Consider the following 23,608-nt stretch of genomic DNA (forward strand, 5'->3'; position numbering starts at 1 on the left):
ATATATTCCGGATCTTTTTTGTTTTACAAATTTCTTTATGCATTAAAATTTAAAAATATTAATAGATTTAAGAAATATTTTTTATAAAATATTAATTGATTTAATTAAATCAATATTATAATCAATTGAATATAAATCAGCCGTTTGTTAATTCGTTAAATTAATTTTTTTCAATAAAAGGCACTTTCCATTTTCTATATAATAATCATTTATTATACACAAAACACAAACGAACAAAAGAGAATGATTAATAAATATTATATAAAAGGTAAAAAATCATGGCAATATATCGATTAATCATTAAATTGAAAATTAATAGCTCTCATTTTTAAAATGAAAATTAATAGCTCTCATTTTTTACATAGTATCACTTTTTACGAAAAATGAATATAATAGTTGACATATCTGAAGTTTATTTTCATTTATGTGTGTTTTCTTTTTTATTCATTTATGACTTAAAATTACTTTTGCTACTCATATATAATAGAAACAAAATATTACTGAAAATGTGCGTATTAAAATAAGATATGTATTGATGCATAAATATATTAATAAAAATTATTACGTTGTACTTTTGTCTATGTTGACAATATAGTCAATAAAATTGCATCCAAGATTTCTCTACTCTGTTAAAATGAGAGAACCATATTATAATTTGCAAGCAAAATTACGTTGCGGGGAATTAACATTCGTTTTAATCTGTAAATCTTTTCTTGGAATTAGTAGACTGGGAAATTTTGTTATTATGTTATTATGTTATTACTCAAACACTGCAGAGCAAATCATATTATTGTGTAGTTTTACGATTTTTTCATATGTGTTGGTATTAATGAAAAATAATAATTCTTGCTTTATTATATATATATTGCTACACTTTGTATTTTTGTGTCTTCGATAGAATGTCTCAAAAGCTTATGAACCTACATGTAAAGAGGTGCTAATATATTAAGTACAAATGTCTAGTCGTCGAAAATGTCGGTCATATTTTTATGACTATATTCACAACTAAATCATATGATATCGAAAATAAAAAGTATCGAAAATCGAAAGATTTTTAAATAGTCTAACCTTACGCTGTTGCGAACTCTTGAGTTCTGCGAACGATCAATGATAACACTAACATGTGGATAAGCAAAATATATTCAAATCCCGATTTAAAGAAACGTGATGTATCGCTCGCTATATTATTCGAAAAATTCGTAAATGCGCGTTGCAGCATAGAAGTTATGTTCTGAATCACACTACGTGACACTATCATTCTAATGATTAATATAAATTAATTTAAATTAAAATAAATAATGTCGAAAAATGAAAAAGTAGAAAATATCAATGGTAAAAAAAATCAGAAAGATATTCAGTGGTTTAAAAATTATGAAAAGCGTAGCAAAACTAATCACTTTGAGAATCTGAAAAATAAAGACATATTAAATTACATTAAGGATATTCAACAAAATTGTCGCCTCGAGGTGAGTAGCGGTGACGAGGATTATGCTGGCACAAAAAGATCCAGCAATTGCAGCGTAAGGTATTCAGGTACACGATTTAAATCATTTAAAAAAGTAAAATCTAAGATAAAGTCAAAGAAAAATAAGGATGTAACTGCTTTGGAGAGAAAGATAAAACGGTCTTCTAGTCGTAACAGTATGGATGCTTGCAATTATTGCTACCCGTCGCAAAAATCTCATTTCTACAACAATCTTGATTTCACCGTACATGAAAATTCTGGAAAATATTTAAATACTGCCGTTAAAAAATCTACTCATCGATATTTAAAGCCATCGAGTAAAGGAAATTTCTACAACTATCGCGAATCTTTACCGAGATTCTATGGTTCGTATTCCAGGAGTCACCAAACGTGGCCGGCAGTTACCGGAATGAACAATCTCGAGGTTATCAAAACCTGGTCTCAAGATGTCATTCCCGAGTCTAAAATTAATGGCTCTAGAATTATCGACAGAAAATCTGCAAAAATTCATACGTTTAAATCATTGCGCAGGAAAAAATTTGATAAGTCGATTTACTCAAATATCGCGCCTTCCAGTAAAAAGACGAGAAAAAAAAATCATATCGACGATCAGAAAATAGATACACAAAGGAGGCAATTAAACAAAGAAAATAACGTCAGTGACTTTATAAATCAGCAGTCTTTTAATAAATTTTATTCTAACCGAAGTACGGTTCATAAATCAGCCGAGCTCTCTTATCAGGATTCATTGCAGAATGGAGACTATAGAAGACATTATAATTCCGGATATCGTTATCCTGTAAAGAGACAATCGACTTCTTGGGGTTTGAGTTCGCGATCCAACAGGTTGACCGAAGTGCCTGAAACATCGCTGCCACTACGGCGTACTTCACGAAGGGAGAACGAAATGGGATCTCCCCTCAAAGCATCTAGCCCCATTATGGGAACGTTAATCGATAGGAATTATCAACGAGCGCGGGAGTTGAAATACAAGAATAACACGAATCGACGGCGACGAGAGACAGGCATTTTAAGAGAACGTGGGTCGTCGTGTTATTGCAAGCCGTGTTTCTTAAGAGAATCTGGGAAGCTGTGCGAAGTGGTACGCACTAACGAGAATAAGCAATGGCTCGGCTGTTGTTGTGAGGACGTCGAGCAAGATGAGACGATCGATTGCTCGAGATATTGTCGTTGCCCAGAAAACGTGAACGATTCCGACTGGCGGGATTATCGGCCGCAATACGAGAGCATCCCTCGATCAAACGGAACGAGCAAACGGATCAATTACACTGAAAGGGAAATAGCGCTTCGCGAAATGTTGCCTAAATCGATGCAGTCGCAAAGTGCTGATACAGGAGAATTTGATTTCAATTTATCGACGAAAGCAGATCTGCGACATGAAACGGCATATGATGATTTTGCATTTGACAGATCTGAGATAATCTTTGATACCAGAAGAAATGATTACGACGATAAGATCGAATTGGAAGAGTTAAAGCCGCACGCATCATTTCTGGATGATTCGACTCAAGAGTATAAATTGAGCAACGAAAATCTAAAGAACAGCCGAGAAGAAACGATGAAAACGCGTAAAACGTTACGAAAAAAAGCTACCAAGAGATATCCTTTGGGCAAAGAATTATCTTTCGAGACAAGAAAAACTCCTAGGAAAGTTGCTTCAGCAAATTACTCGAGATTAAGACACGACGCTGCAGAATCCACGTGCAAATGCAAGGAACCCTTCCACGACCCTCCAGCAGCGTGTCTGACGACTGGTTCTTGCACATGTATCGAAAATGCTGAAAGAAGTGACAGCGATTCATACAAGATCCCTACTGTCTGTTGTTGCTGCTCTTCACCTTCTTTTCACGACGAGACAGATCCGGTAAAGAAACTCGAATCTTTCTGCGAAAAAGTGAAGGCGGTAAATCAGAACGTATTTCGCAAAACATCGAGATCCGCTTTTTCTAACGCAACGAGAACCAACGCGCAACAATATTCTTACGGCGCTAGCGACGAGCAGAATCGATCCGAAATTAGCACTGAAACAACCACCCGAGTCTCAAAGCCCATCGAGAGAGAATGGTTAACGGATCCTACTCGCCTGAGATTCGGCAAACCGAAGCAGCATGGTCGTGGCAAGTCTAGTTTAGAGAAGATTCTTATTTATCCGCCGCGGGGAGAAGTCGGGCCGCCTTTGACACTCTACAAACAATCATCAAATATAAACTGCCGGGTGAAGGGCGACGTTAACACGGGATTTCGCTACAGCGTGACGTACATGCAAAAATTCGTGAGCCCATCATGGATGCCTAATTTATCGCCACAAGTCCTTTCGTCGGAGATAGAGGAAGAATGCGGCTGTTCCGCCGATTACGGCTGAATCGGCGATGAACGTGATTGATTTCGTCTCTTCGAAGATGAATCTGTTTCGAGATGCCATATACGGAGGAGTCATACGGAGCAATTACGTTAATGGAGTGGTATGGATGATATATCTTCATGTTGTCCATAAACCTCGTTTCACTTACTCCGGCAATTGCTTGCATAATCAAATCGAATCTTGATTGGTATCAGAAAAACTGTCTTATGAAGGCACATAATTTTGAGATATAAAACCTTTCAAATCCTGTAAATCTTTACTGATAGACCTTCGATTCATAAAAATTATAAGTAAAACGTATAATCTAGGAAATATATATTTTGATTGTTGCATATTTAGAATAACTTGCCAAAAAATATATTTAATGTTTCTAATTTTTTTTTCATAGAGGTAACTTGTATTATTTTAAATTGTATTATTGTAAATGATAAATATTATAACATATATATACGTATAAATTATTTTGTTAGATAAAAAATAGGAAAATGAGATAAAACAAGGATAAACCGTGAAATGCATGTTTGCATCGTCAATTGCAAGATGTTTTTTCTAGGTCCTCCTATACAAACTCTTATGCAAGTTCTCTTCTCAAATGCGAAGAATAAGCAAATTTTAGTAACGAGTTACAATCTAAACCGGAATGAATTTACTTATGCAGCATTATCTGAGAACGATATACTATTCAATAAGAAGCTCAGAAACAATTCGCGAATAGCTTTTTCATTATGCGAACACATTAAAATAAGTGATTTTTCTTGTTAACTTATATTACATATTCATGAAAAATAGTATAATGACGCTATTCTCTTTCAAATAACATTACAATTAAATTAGGGAAATTTATTTTAAATTTCTCCTTTTTATTCCGATAAATCGAGACAATTAAATCATATATGCATTATATTCCATTATATTAAATAAATAATCGAAGATATCATAAGTTATCATAAGTTCCATATTTGAAACAAAAATATATTAAAATCGTATCTTGTATGTTATAATTATTGAATAAAATTGTGAATAATTGGGAACAATATTTATCTTATCAAATTTACGTTTCCTATCTATTAATCTCTAAGAATAATAATAAATTTATGTTAACGAAATTTATTAAAGGCTTTATATATAATAATTTCATTATACATACATTATATGCTACATGTATAGCTTAAGCTTGACTATTTCGAATTGGTACGCAGGTGTTTGCAAGAGGATCGACTTACAATATTAGCGTAAAGCGTGAATTCTCTAGAGATTCTAAAAGTCTTGTGCTCTACTACTGCTTTCATATCTAAGATTTGTAATTTTGAAAAAAGATATATCACATTATTTCTTGAAAATGAATACAAAACACAAGATAGGCAAGATACAAAAGAAATTTATTTCAAATGCGTTCCAAAAATATTAGCGCGTACAATGAATTTATGAAAGACAAAATCTCTTTCATATTTAATAGTGCAATTTTGGAAAATATTCAGGGTGTATCCTGCAAAAAAGTTTCTCTTCAAAATATCGTAAAACAAGATAAGCAACATGAACAAAAAAATTTGATCTCTTTGAATATGCTTTTATATATTTTATAATAATATATATAATATATATATATAATCTCTCTCTATATATTTAACAAATTCTTTTAACAATTTAATACATTATTTTTTATGTCCAGTATATATTATATAACATCAACAAATTTGCTATAAAAAAACATCTAAAAGATTTTGGGATACACACACAAACGTATATGTGCGTTAACATTTTCATCATGTATTGTTTCAATATTGCTACTTAGTCTATAAGATGTAAAGTATTTAAATGATTTCAGGTAGAAACTAGATGCCTTTGAACGATTTCGTCGAGCGTGGTTTATCACAGCAAATCACTTTAAGATTTGTTTCTCTCTCGTTCTTCTCTCTTTCATTATTGGAAAAGACAAAAGAGTTTACGCGCGTATCAATTTTCAGACGCAAACAATCAGACGTTTTATAATGTCCTGTTTGATCTTTTATTCTTTTTTCCCTTCATCATTCTTTCTTATCATGGTTGCATGCGTATAACGACAATTTTGTAAAGAAAATACCGAAGCGAAGCTAACGATGATTGACATAAAGGAGTTAAACCTTTAATGAGATTGCATTTTTTGTCTATCCGGTAAACGAATGAATGATGCTTTTATGTATGTGTACACAATTTTTCAGCCTTTTAAAGAAAACCACAACTAAAACTACATTTGTAAAACTATTTGTTTGTTCACAAATAATCCTGTAAGTAAAGCTTGACATTTATTTGACATTTTACTTGACATTTTACTGTCAAAATTTATTCGCAAAATATATTAAATTTTAAATGTAATTATATGTTTGAAATTTTAAATGTAATTATATGTTTGAATTTATTTTAAAAAATAGTGGAAAAAGAGAAAAGATGAGAAATATTATACTCGTAGCTTATTTAATATGTGAAATATAAAAGAGAAATATCGATTATTTTCTGAAATAAATTATAAATTACACTGGATGTGTGCATTTTAATTAATATTATATAATTTATTCTGATTTTTAGTGACATATATATCATAATTTTTAAAGAATTATGTTGATAGGTTTACATTAACTAATACGATTACACAATGAATAGAATAATCTATTAATGTTAAAACAGATAATGATAGGCAACTTTAAATTTACGTCACGCAACAATAAATTAGATCACCGGTAATGTCTGCGCGTTGCGTGCTACTATCGTCCTAAAACTGGAGAAAAGGGTGTACTGCGATAAAATTGACAATGACGGATGCATATATACAAGGTGCACTCAGTGTAAAAAAACGATTTCTGGTTAGATTACAAACCATTATTTATGGCCAAAGTAATGTTTGGTTCCCAGATTTAAAAAAAAAATAGGATTCAAAATAAAATTGAACATGTTTAAGAAAAAACGCGACTTTATATTACATTTTATACGTTTTTTAAAAGATGTATATTTTCACATTTACTTAATATTTCTATAATATATTCTTTAATAAATAAAAACTCTTGCAAAGAAAACTCTTATGCAAATAATTATCTTAAAAATTTGTAATTACAATATTTTTATCGTATCGATATATTTTCAGTATCGTAAAAAATATATATATATATATTTTTTTTAAATATATAGAAAGAATTATATCGTCCCCGGAATATATAGGTTATTATTTTTTTCCATTGAAGCGTGTCTCTTAAGAAAATATTTTCTTTTGATTATATTTTTATAAATACAAGTAAAATCTCTTGTGCAATGGACGAAGAAATACTATGGAGAAAGATATACGCGAGTTTCCTGCATTGTGGATATGTCAGCGTTCATATATTTTAGATAACACAGAATATCCCAACATTTTTGCATCAACTTTTACCCACAGATTTATTTTAAATCGAATTTTTAATCGATCTTTCTCGCAAAAAATTAACTTAAATCTTGTCTTTCATACATTTTTATTATTCAACTTTATAAATATCAGTAATTAAATTAAGTATTATATATTTGTAATATATCGTTTATAAATAAAAATATATTTATTATTATTTGATATATATATATATATATATATATATTCAGCAATAAATAATGTATGCTAATCAATATAATCTCCATTTATGAAGTAAAATGTGAATAATCTGGGACATTTTATATATATATATATATATATATATATATATATATATATATACATTGCACTGTATACGCGCTTTTTATTCCAGAAAATTGTTGGCACCTCGAACGAGAGAGACAATTTTTTTTCGTTTTTAGCGTAAATGTGCTTTCTGTCGATAATAATTTCGTATTTTTGTACGAAATTTTCTATAAACGAATTTTTGCTTTTAAATTATATAATCATATAATGCCTTTTCATGTACAATATTTACATATATATTTATAGAATCTTGTTATCTTGCGATTACTCTTTTATACTCTTTTATATTCTTTTATACTCTTTTTTAATATCAAAATTAGTACAAATTTTAAAAAAGAAGATTTAACAAACACGTCACTTACACGTATAATTTATAAATTAAAAATATATATTAAAATGTATATTAAAATGTATTGTATTATTATATTCAAATATTAATAAAATAATGAATATTACAAAAATGATAAATATAAATTACTGAAATACAGACATGTGTACTGCAAAAATGATTAAAAAACGAGCTAAATAAAAATTTATTTAAAAGAGACAAAAGAAAGACAAAATTCAACTATTGATGATAGGGAAATAAGTAAGAGAATAGCGAAGAGATACGCGAAAATAAGTTGATTCGAAAATAAAATGGCAAAATCAGCACATAATTGAATTGATGAAACTCAAATTGACAAACCGACAAGCAACTACAAGATCAATGAGAAACTATGAGAAGTAGCGGAAAAGTGAATGGGCAAAAAAATTACAAACTTCTCCCTCGATTTCCTTCGCGAAATATCTTCTTTTTAAGATACTTGCATTTTATTGAACATGTGTGTGTGTGTGTATGTGTGTGTGTTGAGAGATAAAATAATATTTCTCAAGAATTATTGACCGTGAATACTTTAATATAATAAATTGATTGTAAAGAATTATTTTTTATATGCATATAAATGATATAAACACGCATATATGTAAACATAACTTTAAATGTAAAGTTATATCATATACAACAAAATATATCCTTAATAAATAATTTTCTCATTAGTTACTAGCTGTTTAAAGTCATTTCTTTATCAGTTTTATTTTTATATTAAATAAAACATATGCATAATCTGTTTAAAAATCAATTGTTTGTTTGTGATAAAGTATAACATTTCATACAAAAATATGTAAAAAAATAATAATGCTATAGCGTTTGAGTTGATAAAAATATTATATACACAAAAGAGTATAAATATTTTTCAAATTTATATTTAAACATGAGAATATCTTTAAATACGATTAATTAGTTCTAAATTTAGTATTATAAAGTAGAGAGAAAGTCTACTATTACGATATCGAATAACGGATTCTATTTAAGCTGCATTATGACATTTGCACTTCGGTGATATACAGATATCTGTTATAAATGATGACATATCCACAAGAATCTATGATTTCAAAGAGCTATAATTTCAAATCACATTGTATTTTATGAATCTCGAATGATAAATACATTTATTTTTATTTTAATATTTTATAAAATATTTTGAAAATTTCTGAAAAAAATGTCTTTTTTAACATTTTTCTTGAATTGTGTGTATAAATTTTATATTTTTCACTCTTTTTTTCTAAACTTTATACATATATATATATGGTCATCAAATTTGAAATAATTCTATCAATATTTTCGGTAAATTTAGTCGAAAAAGAAAAATAAATATTATAATTATTTCTTTTTAAAATAATTAACATCAGATTTTAATTGGATGAGTATAAAGAGTAATTTAATATTATATAAACAGTGTTTTATATATAATATTTAGATATTTATAATTTAATCTTTAAGTTTTGCTTCGTATGATTATCATAATTTTATCTCGCAATTCAATTGTGATCACCAACTTGCGTGAAGAGAGACGTGCTATGTAACGATAACATCGAATTAGAGAAACACGAGAAATGTGAACAGCAATTCCAAACAATAAAGATATTACGACCTACCGAAAAGAGGGTGCTCAAGCTTAAATAAATTTTTACATTGCTACAGTAAGGGTCGTTATACAATTTCATTCATAATGATTACTGCTCGTGGATTTGTAATATTATATCTCCCCTAATAACAGTCTAATTTTTCTGATTCGTATCTATGTATAATACATTTGCACCATTATATGTGTATGTGTGTGTGTGTGTGTGTGTGTGTGTGTGTGTGTGTACAGTACAATTATTTGATCTTTTTTATTTATCAATAATTGCAAATACTATAACATAAATTTCATTATTTATTATATATATGTTCTTAATTTAATATTACTTCTTTAGCTCTATCGTAATATATCATGAATATATAAATGTTCTCCTTTATGAATATAAGCATTATGATGTCACCAAAAATTCTGTAACATTTTTTTGAAAAGTAAATTAAGTTTAAAATAAAATTAAATCTTTTAATGTTTTTTTTTGAAAGAAGGATGATTCAATCATGAAAATTAATGCATTAATTGACCTATTATGGAAATTATATCTTTATTGATTATATTACATATTTAATTAAATCCTTTTTGGCTTCAGAAAATTAAACTGCAGTTTAATATACAGATAGCCATGTAAAAATGTTATATAATTTTTTGTAATATGTTTTTTGCGAGTACTCTACTAAGAAACGTTGTTTATCTCATAATATGCTTTTATGAATTCATTGACATGATAAAACATGTTTACTCATTCTTCGCAATATGGCAATAATATTTAATATTCAGAATGTAATAGTAATAGTATGTGAATTTATGATATAAATGCAAATGATGATTGATAGACTGATTTAATTTCAGACTAGAGTTTAATTTTTACAATGTGATAATCACTCTATTATTCTTCATCTACTTATCTAATATTTAAACGATTAATATCACTTTTTCAGTTTGAACGATCTATCATAATTAAAAAAGATAATAAAAATTTAGGAAATAACTTCGACTTCGCGAATTAGATTAAATTGGTAAGTGATCCATTGGATATATGATATCGTATGACATCTGTAAAACCATCTTTAAAGCCATTCTTAAGAATACGGATTAAAATCGCACTCAGTTTCGTTTCTTCTTCCCAACTTCACAGCAGTATTTCATTCCAGCATTACCTTCCGGGAGAAAGAAAGTGCTCAAGGGGCTTCTAAAGTGGCGATAAAAAAATCATTAAACGCAGGAAACGTGTTCTTCGCAACACATCGTACCGAACAATTGTGTATTTACATAATGAAGATGCGTTTCATGAGACAGTGATTTTTAAATATTCTAGAGAAATAATAAATATATTTTTAAAGTGAAAATTTTTTGTATCTTTAAAAAATATATAATAATAACAAATATTTTATAAAAATGTTTAATGTATTCAGTTAAAATATTATAATTGCTATTTATTTTATTTTAAAAATAATTGATAATTATGATAATTATACCTTGATGATAATTATACCTTTTCTTAAAAATGCAAAATTATTATAAATTATTATATCTATAAGTATTTAAGAAAAAAAATAAGTGTGCTATTCTTCCAACTATTCACACGAAGGATATAATTTTTTATTTCCAGTCATTATGAAATAGCGCGGAAAGCTTTAAAGCGACATTAGAGAAATCACTCGGAAGTAACTCTCTCAGTAATCCTCCAGCAATAATTACACGATATTATTTCTAATGATATCTTTTCTTTTTTGACAAAACAACAACGTGGCATTGAATTTATGAGTCAATTTGAAAGTGGATTAAAAGAAGCATTAAAAGAAATATCATTTGATATAATACATATTTTGATATAATATATTACTATTATATATTTAATATATAACTATTATATTTGGACAAAATATAATAGTATTTATGATACAGATGATTTATATATTGCAGTTGTGCTTGCAACAATTTATATTCGAATAATAAAGTGTCTTATATATTGATAATTTTAATGATATATTATATTTTAATATAATTTATATAATAATTAATTTACATAATTTTTTTAAATATAATTTTTAATAGTTTTTCAATCGCTTTTTCTTTCATTTGCATTTAATTATAAAATACATATCTGAAAAATGTACTCGTGGAGACAATTTTGCAATTGAGTCACATATTTAGACATTGTGAATGATTTCCTATATTAAGTGTCATATTTTTGTCCGTTTTTTTTTTACATGTGAGTACACCCTTAATCCTTCCTTCTCACTGATTATGTGAACAATATATATCCGACGTCATTTTATTACGGTAGCTAGAATGTATCTCATGCGTCATCGTAATCAGCAGAAACAACCCTTGCTTGTGAATTATAAGGAATAATCTCTCCCTTGAATGCAAAAGTATTCTACTTTTGTAATAAATCTCTGACGCAATATAATTATTTACGCTTAAGTTGAGTAAAAGTGCTTTTATATTTCAAGTGGGACGCACATATTAATCTATTATATTTACATGTAGAAATGTTATTTATAGGCTATTCTTATTTTTATATACAAGATATCTCGTGAGATACATGGCTCCAAACACGAAAGAGGTGATAATCGAAGCAATTTCATGTACATTTTCACGCACATTTCTTTACTTAGATGCAGTATGAAAGATATGACTCGATGAAAAAACGCGTTTTCTCGCTAAATTTTGATATACGTTTTGATAAACAAATATTGCCACCAACGCAATTTTTCTATTGCACACAACCCGCCCACGTTTATAAAATAATAAAAATGCTACACTATATATCTTCATTTTCTTGTTCTATAAAAATTGGTATTTAAATTTGTACCGAAATTAGAATGAATGCGTATATATCCACCAACATTGATTCGGCGAATTAATCTTCTTGGATTGTTAGCTTGTTAGCCGTAGTGACCATTTTGCGAATGGTGGGCGGCACTTTAAACCGACAACATATCAATTCTCTTCGTCTTGGAGCTTTCGAAATGCACGTTAATTTTCAGGGAAAAGCATATGATTATCTAATGGATCCCAGAACAAACACAAACTCGCGTGAATTTTAGCGGAAGGTAACGTAGCAAAAACGGTACGGTATTGCCGAGAGATGTGCACACACTTCCTGAGAAAGTTTCAACCGCGTATATGCGCGATACATAGTGTGTGCGCGGCAATGATAATTGCTCTCAATGTATATAGTTCGTCAGCAAACGCTATAATCACTTTAATCGGCGAGCACATCCGTCAACCATCGAGGATTTCATTAGGAGTCACTTGTCGCAGTACTCGGAAGGTGCCTAGTACTGGGAAGCCACGCACGTGTAAACTCGACATAGCCGTCTCATAACCGCCCGATTATAATTTACCGGCTCGCGCAATTTCACAACTCAAGATTAAATTGTGACGTTAAATTCACTGCAATTTGCTGGGAAACATTAGAACTGACGTCCTCAAATCGAGAATGTAAAGTAACGCATAGCAAACAGCTAGAAAGTAACGTGAGCAGCATCGTGGACGATGTATGAAAATATCGTCCAGCAAGTTGTAATGCGTAATCTGAGAAAAAAATACGACCTCTCTCTCGTTCCCTTCGCCCTTTAGAAGAAAAACGTACGTGCCTTTGGTCCTTATATAATGTGCATCGTAAAATGCACGTCGTAACTTTTCATCTGAAGAATAACGTGGTACGTGAGAGAGAGACCGGAAGGCCTGAACGAGGTCAATATTAAACAAAACTGTGTTCAAAGTGAAATGTTTCAAAATGTCTCATTAATCTCAAAACATAAAATTGCTTAACGAGTGGAATTAATAGCACAGTTAAGTGAATCTCGTTTTCTATTAATTAATATTAAATCTCATTTTTTCGTCTTCTGTCTAATCTTTGGCTAGAATTTTATTAAAGGTAAAGCTGCTCATATTTCGTTCATAAATTCAAAAACCTGATTTTCGAGCTCGAGATAATACCAAATGAGCTTTTCATATGGAGCAAACAAAATTAAGCGGCTAGATATGAATTATAAATAGAGATTCTATGATTCTTGTATATATGTATATATTTTATTACATTTAATACAAGTAATTAATTACCATTTAAATATCAATGTTATAATAGCAATATTATCTAAAGAAAATTAAATTAAACCTCCATGAATATATTTATTACTATTTAATTATTAATACTATCTAGTGCGCGAAAGAGGGGAACTTTTAGAGATACATTAGAGATGCGCGGAGTTAAAATGCAACCATTTTCTCGGAAAAAAGATTTCGTAATTATTTTATTTGTGCGATCGCATTCATTTCCATAATTTCAAAAGATTCAAAATATATGTTGCTCGAAGATATCTTTTTAAAGTCATCTGTTTTAAGAGGATTACATTTTCCAAGCCCACGTCGGTGTCTTGGTAATTAATTAAAAGGTTTGCTATATATATAATTTGTATGAATAATGAAACTTATATTTTCTTCAGTTTAACAAAGACAGAAATATGTATCTCTTTCATTGCCACTTATGACTATAAAAAATCTGCAAATTAAAAATTCAAAATAAATACAAAATAAATACAATGTTATCCAACAATGCGAGTAAATTATGCTTTGAGTAATTTATGTTAAAATTATTCATTCGTTCCCTATTGTGAGTCAACATTTAAATTTTTAAGAGAGCAAGCATAGAGAAGCTTAAATAACTTGTTAGTTGAGAAGCTTAACTTATATTTTTTTAAACTACAAAGTCAACGATGACGATCTAAAATACGAGTCTTTTAAATGTAACACGTACCATTCATCATTCATAAAGTTCGCGAAAATGAAAAGTATCAGTTTTACGCGCTTTTGTTCTCGTCTTTTGTTCTAAGGATTCTTGGTCAATGTCAGGTTGTGTCAACGGAACACTGAGAACAGAAATATATGCTTCGTTCACCGGTGGAGGCTATTTAATGCCTGTAAGCTTTTAGAGAGAGAGAGATACGGCGCGGTACGCTATACTATTCCTTTCCATTCGCTAACGCGTTACTGTATACACGAATTACGTATACATATGGAAATGTATATGAGCAAAGAGGCGTGAAAAGAACAACGGAAATTATATTCATTCGAGCGTGCTACGTTGTAATATATAATAAAAATAATTTTTCAGTCAAAAAAATAAATATATTTATTTCTCGTGTATCCCCGACACCGTTAAAAATAATAATTCAAAATATTATTTTTTTATTTTGCACATATTTTTGTTACATGTTATTGCAGTTAACATTTCATCGAATATTTTGTAGCAACTTAAAATGTAACATATGTGACATTAATGACGCGATAAAACGTTATCTGATACGATATTTGTTATAATTAAGCTTAAAGCATTGTGCATAAAGTTTGAATGAATATTAATAAATACTTGAGTGTTATATTATATTCGAGTATTTTAAATTAAACATTTTTCGAATGTAAAAGAGTTTTGTTTGACATAAAAATAATGCAGTTTAAATATACCTAATTGACACATTAGAGTTAGACACATGTAAAATTATTTATCGATAACAAGAATGATGTATTTTTATGGATTTAATTCTCTTTCCAATAATATGTAATTTTTTTAGATTATGTATAATTGCTTAATAATGAAATGAGTAAGGGAAATTTAACTGCGCGAATTCTATTGATATTCAATGCTTTTTTCCAAATCAATATCACAAATAATCAGTTAAAAAATTTGTTCTGTTTGTAATTTGTTGTGTTTGGTAATTTATTAGTATTCATTTTTTCAAATTACTATTTTTTTAATTAATTAAACATACATTGCACAGTGTTTTTATTTATATATTGAAATTAAATTCTGTAATCTGTATATATATTGAAATTAAATTCAGTAATCTGTATTCTAAAATTATCAAAAATAGTTATTTCTATTCTTAGCTAGTTATTTCAGAGATTCGACGCACACATCACACATACATAATTAGTAGTGTAGCCAGACTTTAATGACGTATGAGATAAGCGGCGTGAAGAGCTCTACTCAGTAATTATGAGAGACTTGCGTGATAGTAAAGCTGCGACCTAATGCCACCGTTATAACAGCATTGCCTTTTATACCGCTTGCATTAAGCAACATTAAAAGGATGCAGGACTTTAAAAATCTATTAAAAGCCAAAGTGTAACGTCGCTGTAAAACATATAAATTTTACGTTTATTGTAACTTTTGAAAATCGATTTGTAATTATCGAATCAAAAATAGATGTACCATCAAAGATGTGAAATGCGAAAGTTACAGGATACAATTTTCACTTTACGCTTCTATATGGTAGCAATTGCCGCAAGGACTTTCGTTGTTTTACCTATGTATTTGGTTTGAGTCATACCATGCTTTCAAGCACTATTTATTTTGCTTTGAAGCGAGCATCAGAAGAGAGCGGTAATGTTTCGATACAGACAGACATTATTTACAATTCTTTTCTCCTTTCAGAGCATTCCTGATATGAAATTGTAATCAACTGTGTCAGTTTCGTTTTGAACGTATAGCATTCAACAGAATTTTCCGGTTATGGCTAACGATAAGATTATGGCTAACGATAAGGATAAATTCGATAAAAATATTCAACGTTATTGTTCTAATTTCTTATATTATGCTATTTGTGCACCTATTTATTTTGCCGTAATGTACAAATTTGTAGAAATTTTTACTCATTTATTATTGATGCGTTCTTACTCAGAAATCGATCTGTGATATACGTAAGTTTATTTCGAAGAATACCACAGAAGATGTTTCTTTTTTGATAAAATTTAAAAAATGTAAGTATGCTTTTATTAAAATGATATAAAATTTGTAATTTTTAAGGAATAATTTTTAATTATAGGTATTGTTTTAAAATTTCGATAAGATATTCATATCTGACGTGTTACAAAATAAGATTAACTAACAGTTTTTCGTGACAGAAAGGTAAATAAATGAGAAAGATAATAGTCTATCTAATAAATAATTTTCAATTATATTTATTCCTAAATTTGTTATTTTTTCAGTGTATTTAATATATGACAAAGCAGATGTAAAAACAACAATATAATTCGAAGAATCTACTAGTATCTGTACATATATAAATTCAAACTGGATGTAGGAGGACGCGTATAAATACAAGCCAATTATAAGAATGCTGAAATTAATGTTTACACTTCAGAGATTTGATGATTATCAGTTATTTTTAATAATAACAGAAAAAGATCGAAAACTGAAATATTGTAAAATGTACGTACATATCTTAATTTGAACTGTTATCGCCAACTAATATAATAGAGAATTGTATTTTGCTGTTTCCTCCTGTACGTTCTCATCTTTTCTCTAATCGACAAGCAATCCATTATTTATTGTGCTAATGTCTACATACTCATTCACGTAGAAATATTTTTTTTTCTGTCCCTTGATATAAATTGACAAAGAAGGAAATTGCATTACAGTTACATTACAATCGCCTTACATTATAGCATAAAATTGAAATAATATAGAATCGAGATGTTATCGAAATTAATATCTCATATTTTAACTTTGTATAAGCTGAAATATTTTAAATATCTTGAATTGTAACATTAGATTAATCATATGAATTAATTAACAATATATTGTGACATATTTTATTTAAAACTGAAAACTAATTTATAATGTCATGTTCTTATTGTGGAAATATCATTATATTAAATATATATTTGTACAAATATATTTAATATAACAATATTTCTGTAATAAAAAAATATTTATAAAACTATATATGTGAAATAAAAAAGAATATTTTGTTTTTTTAAATTATAATTTGTGTATAATACATTATAATTGACGCTAAAATTATATATATTCATAATACAATGTTATTAAATATATATATATATATATATATATATATATATATATTTTAACATTATATTATGATTATGTGTATGTATTTATAATATGATGTTAATATATAGATATATATATATATATATATATATATATATACACACATATATATACATACACACATATTTATATATGTATACATGTATTTTTATATATGTATATATGTATGTATATATATTTGTATATGTGTGTGTGTGTGTGTGTGTGTGTGTGTATATACATATACGTACATAAATATATATATTGACATCAATATATGCATGTATGCATGTATACATATTAATATCGCAAATATTTTTTAGAAAAAGCAAGAATAATTTATAATCGCTCTTTAGAAACAGCAATTTATCAAACATGTTATCGTTAGCAACCTTTCGCAGTTTTCCCCTTGCTGGTATGTTTATTTATTGGGTGCTTTGACATTTCGTATATATGATTTATCAGACGTAAAAGATAAATTAACCGCAAAAGCAGAATAAAGAATATAAAGGCATATATATGCAATGTAACAATTTTATATGTAATCAAGTATTATGTCTAAATTTATTAAAAAATTGTAATAATATGTACAGAGACTAGCAAAAAATATAAATATAAATGTATAATATTCTTCTTATTATTCCCATACACGTGCAGATGAAAGAAGCGAAAGTTTAAAAGTCAAAAATAAAAATGTGCATTAGGAAAACAATGTAGTTTTTTTTCAGTCAATATTCCAGTCTATTTACCTGCGCTTCAATTCCTATCCATTCTCTCTTGTGTCACATATTTATATATATTTTCATATATGTGATTCTATAGAATATTCATTTCCCTCAACGTTACATAAATCTACAGAACAGTTCTCGGGGGATACATGCGTCCGATTCATTACACGTCAATATAAATCGGTATTAAACTTGAAAAAGTATAATCTTGTCGTTTCTGTGCCTGTTGCTGTAAAATAATTTTCTGAAGAATTGATTTGTGATATTCCTAAGAAATTGTTCTTTCAATAAATATCAAGTTTTATTAATAATCGAGGAGAAGATATCTATTACATTGAAAATAAGGAGCTTAAGATATTTTAAAATGAATCACATAAATTTCTATCCTGTAAATTCTATAAATTCTATAATTTTATATTTAAATTTCTAACAAATTGTTTGATACATTTAAGATTATTTGAAATTATTATTATAAATCGAGACACACATATATATGAAATATAAATTTTTATCATATTTTATCTGTTATATTTCAAAATGTCGATACTATCGCGTTTAATTTTATATTCGATTTGTAGTGTGCTTTGTAAATGCCCATATAAATTATGGATGAGAAAAGGATTATTCTGAATAGATTAACATATATGACAAGTTGCTACACAAGAATCAGTAATTTAATTCGATATAATAACTACTATTCTTTTGCCTCGTTTATGATAGGAAGAATCATATAATATTCGACTGCTTTCTTATTAAAGAAAATCTATATATCATATATATATTTAAAAAAAAATTAACATATGTCTCTAATATTTTTATATAACCGTGATTCTATATCAAACTTCAACTTTTTGATTAAGCAAAATTGTTTAATTAATAATTATTTCTTTCCGCACCTACTTTTATGTACATGATTTCAATTTTATTTTAATAACATGAGTGTAGCGGATATAAAGTTCGTACAATTGATGATAATATTTCTAAACGATGTAAATTGTGTGCGTCGTGGGTGGCGATTTTCACAGAGAATGCTTCATATTTGCTTTAAAACTTTGTGAATTCACGAACCAGATTGAGAATCGGGGAGCAATTTACAATTATAATGCCTCTCTTAAGTACTACAAAGCAATTCCATGAACTGTATCCTTGTAGCTCTTTCGATCTTTTCAAATGGATGATTGCGCGATTCCGATCTGGGAAATTTAAATTGCTTTTAATATATAAAAAGAAAATATTATACTTACATTTATCCAAAATTGCACAAAAGTAAATTCAATTCAATGCAATTTAAATTGTGACAATAATGTGTTTCAATTAATAAATATGTATTAAATGATTATTTAATATTCAAAAATTTAAAAGATTTTTAAAGAAATTTTTATTCATTTAGATTGACATAAAGAATGTGAAATAGATCATTCTTTATGTGATGTATATACGTTGTAAGAAAAGTTTGTCATTTATAAAAATTAAAAATAATTATTGCTATTTATAATTCATAACACACGAGATATTTTTTATTTTTTAGTCTTAATATTTATATTTAATAGTTTATAATTATTAGTCATATTGAAATGAATAACTAGTTAAATAATTTATTATACCGAATATAATGTGAGATTTAAATATTCTTTTGTATTTATATATAGAAAGATGTATTTAGCTTGTATTATTCTTCTTTTCTTACAGATCTTATATTGCCGCGATTGATCTTGTATGTCAAATTTATATATTTATATTTTTTTAAGCCACGAACAATATACAGTATAATGGATATCTATAGCTTTCACTTATTGAGATGTTTTAATTCTCGATATACATTTTGATTAAATTTTAAATTTAACTCTTTAAAATCCTCCAACGAAAAAGATGAGATTTTTCATTTCAAATATAAGTAATTTTCTCAATAATCATCGATATATTAAAATTAAAATATAAAAACAAATTAATCATAATTATTATTTATTATTCCATTTAATATAATTGATTGAACTTTCTGCAAGATCTTCATAATTGAATTTAATTTGTATCTGCTAACTTAAGTCGCGCGCCATTTTATAGTCGATGAATACAAAAGTCTTATTTCTTTTTTTTTTAATTGCATACTTAGGAGTTGATTAAGTTCAAGCAATAACGGAGTGCTATCCAATTACTGCCGGATTAGCGTCCGGTTAGCTGGCAATGAGAAAACTTGTCTGCTTAGGACGATTACCGTTTAAGAGCCTCCAAATTGTATTTACCTCGAGCCTCGTAATCCGCGATTTACCACGTAAATTTCTAACGAGCTTCCAATCAGAATCTCATCTTATCTCATCTTAACATCCGGCTCATCTATTTCAGTACACAGGATTGTGCATTTTAAAGATAAGAATGACGGCAATAATTTTTATGTAATTCATACAATAATCTTGTAATGATATATATGTATGTATATCAAACTCAATATGTAAAATACACATACATTATAAGTAGTTCATTTTAAAACATTACTATTGATTCGAGTCGAAATTTTTTTTCTAATTTCGATTGTTCAACCTTTGATACTTTAATCATTCAGATCACTATATTAAAAGTATTTAATCTATAATTTGGCCGAAAACTCTTACTTTAAAACTCTAAATAAAAAAAAAGGTTGGAAATAAAAGCAAAATTTTGCTTTTCAGGTTAACACTTCAATGATTTTTTTTATGTTACGTGCACATAATATAGTATGATATTTGCGTAGGCGATCTTGAGTAGGTAGTAACACGATTCACACACACATACTCTGTATGTTCTTCTTTAAAATGTGACATTTTTTACAAAGAATTATTATCTGTACCATTAATCAACTTCAAAATTTATATATATATGTACATATAAAATACTTTATTTCAATTAAGAAATATTTATAGTGGCGAAGATTGACGGCAATCGCTGCTCATTTTTTGGAACATATTTTATTGCATCAGGTTCTCACTCGATGAAATCTTCTTACTTTGAGAAATTGTCTTCCAAGATCTTTTAGATAAAATGATGCGAATACGTATCATCTATTTTCGTCTTTTTCACCCCTTTATTTATCATAAATAACCCAGAAATGTTGAACATCATATGTGTCATAACAACCCCCCGCTTATACTTTATCATATGGTGCGTTGAAATCTCTCTGACATTGCTGTTTCGTCTTGCGAACTACTATCTTTCAGACTCAACAAGCTTTCTGTCCGAAACATTAACGCAACATTATCACATGTGATTATTAAAATACATATCATTTGTATAACATTTTTAAATCACAATTATACAAACAAGTTAATTATATTAATTGAGACATATTTCAATGAACAAAGATATATGATATTATTTTTATAATTATCTCATTATTATTTTTATCTTATCGTCATTTTTTCTATAATACCTAAGATATCAATATTAAGTATCAAACTGAAAAATATAAAGATTTAAGTGTATAAAATAAAAGTAATACAAATGTATAATATTATTTTTTTCATACAATTAATATTCCAGCTTAAATTTTCTTAAAATTTTTTAAAAATCAGTTAATAATTTCATCATGAATATATTTTTATGCAAACAACGTATTAGAAATAATGATTTTTATATCAATTTATTTTTCTTTCGTAATGATCAATTATTAAGATCTTATTACATTTTTAAATAAATTAATAATTTTTATATTAACTTTTCTCTTTCTTTCAGTCAAAGGATAAATATTATTCACAAGTTAATATAGAACCACTTTCGATTTGTGTAGCGATGTTAACGCAAGAATTTTTCCCCTTTTTCTTTTCGTGTTCCCTTCATTAATATACAACAGTCACGCAAACAATCTTGCACTGGTGTATGCAAATGAGAAGCACATATCGCAGTCGAACATGTGACAAAGTGATAATGTTATCGCGTGATGAACGGGTGGACGCAATACGAGAGCGCGATATTTTGAGCATTGGATTCAATACATCTCGCTTGCGATGGTACTCTCGCTAGGACACATGCAAAATAGATCAATGAGGCATTTCCGTTACATGAGCGTCGTGTTTGTCGGTGTTGGGATTACAAGTGCTTGCGGTCGCGCATATCTCGCATCGCGATGCGACCACATTCGTAGACATAGCGGAGGAATGCGTCGGCTTTCTTAAAGTTGCGAATCTCGACGAGCGAAAACTCAGTGCTTGTCGAGTTTGTTTAGAGAAAGGAGCGCGATTATATCCAACCGCCTGAACGCGAAGATGTAAATGTGCAAAGTTGTTGCGTGTCGCGAAATATGCGAGAACTTTGAAATCGATAATGCGTCCTCCGCTTTTGTTTATCGAGATGTTAAAGTCGTCGCACAAATAGCGTACTTTCCTGAGAATGGTTACAGTAACAACGACAAAAAACGTAAATTTAAAATAATAATCTGCTATTCGCAATGCATTTATATGCGCATCCTTCATATATGTGCATCGCTTGTTTTAAATACTTTATCACATTTAATATAAATATTTTTTTGCTTATGATATAATATTTTATGAATAAAACTAAATTAATTTTAAGTAAATAGTTTTATATAATTATTTTGCATCATGCCAAAAAAAAAAATAGATAAAGATAGAGAGAGAAAGAGAGATTTTTAATATAAAATATTCAAATATTATTGAAGATGAATTTTATGTTTCTTGTATATAAAGAAAATTTAATTTATTAAATCTTAATCATTTTTCTTTCTTTGCATTCTTTAATTGCGAAATTTATATATATTACTGCTATAAAAAATTCATTTAATTCCAAAACATTTAATATAATGTTCCAAATTATTAAAATGCACAAAATTATAACCTCTGATGTATCATAAAATTATTTCTTTTTCGCATTTATTGTAGGTTATAAGGACGTAGTTATGAAGGAGAAAAAGAAAGAAGGGGATATTACATATTTAGTAAAATAATACAGGATGGTGATAATACAGGATACTGGATCCTTAAGTACGTTTCAAAAATTAAAGAAATAATTCCTTAGATGATTTTATGAAGAAACATTTATATTGTCATAAAAACAGCATATTATTAATTCCGGAGATACAGAGTGTTCAACAAAAAATTATATTTTTTTTGAAATCTCGAAGACAGTTCTAAATAAAATTTACTGTATGTTAGTGGTGGTTAATTTTTGGCAATTAAAAAATTTTATTAATTTTAATATTAGCATAATGGCGTATGATTATCGAAGTCGGGTTTTTGTATAAAAAATAATTGGAATCGCGTTTTTAAGATTTTAAAAAATGTTTTCGTTGAACATCTTATATATCTGAGACTAAGTTGTTTATGACAAAAGTGTATATAAATTTTTTTTTCATAAAATTATGTAAGCAATTATTTCTTTCATTTTCGAAACGTACTTACGGACCATTCTGTATATTAACTCTGAACATATTGGTTAACAAAAGAAATGAAATGAAATGAAAGTCATCTTTCACATTACGTGTGTGAAGTTGATAACTATTTTTGCATCGTTTACTTTTAAATAAATAAATTAATTAAATATAATTAAATATAATTAAATATATATAA

The 23,608-nt window shown here is 27.9% G+C and overlaps 1 protein-coding gene and 1 long non-coding RNA gene across 3 annotated transcripts in view; one reads left to right on the top strand and one right to left on the bottom strand.

Annotated features, from left to right (window-relative positions):
- LOC105252866 (tachykinins) overlaps positions 1-23,608 on the bottom strand; it is a 52,725-nt gene that overhangs the window by 17,824 nt on the left and 11,293 nt on the right. The window lies entirely within an intron of this gene.
- Positions 16,208-16,960, top strand: LOC105252865. The gene is made up of 3 exons (XR_889337.3): positions 16,208-16,253; positions 16,319-16,401; positions 16,482-16,960. It is a non-coding gene; the product is annotated as an uncharacterized LOC105252865 (long non-coding RNA).

Source organism: Camponotus floridanus, unplaced genomic scaffold (assembly GCF_003227725.1).
Source record: "Camponotus floridanus strain SB8 unplaced genomic scaffold, Cflo_v7.5 scaffold52, whole genome shotgun sequence".
Classification (NCBI taxonomy): domain Eukaryota; kingdom Metazoa; phylum Arthropoda; class Insecta; order Hymenoptera; family Formicidae; genus Camponotus; species Camponotus floridanus.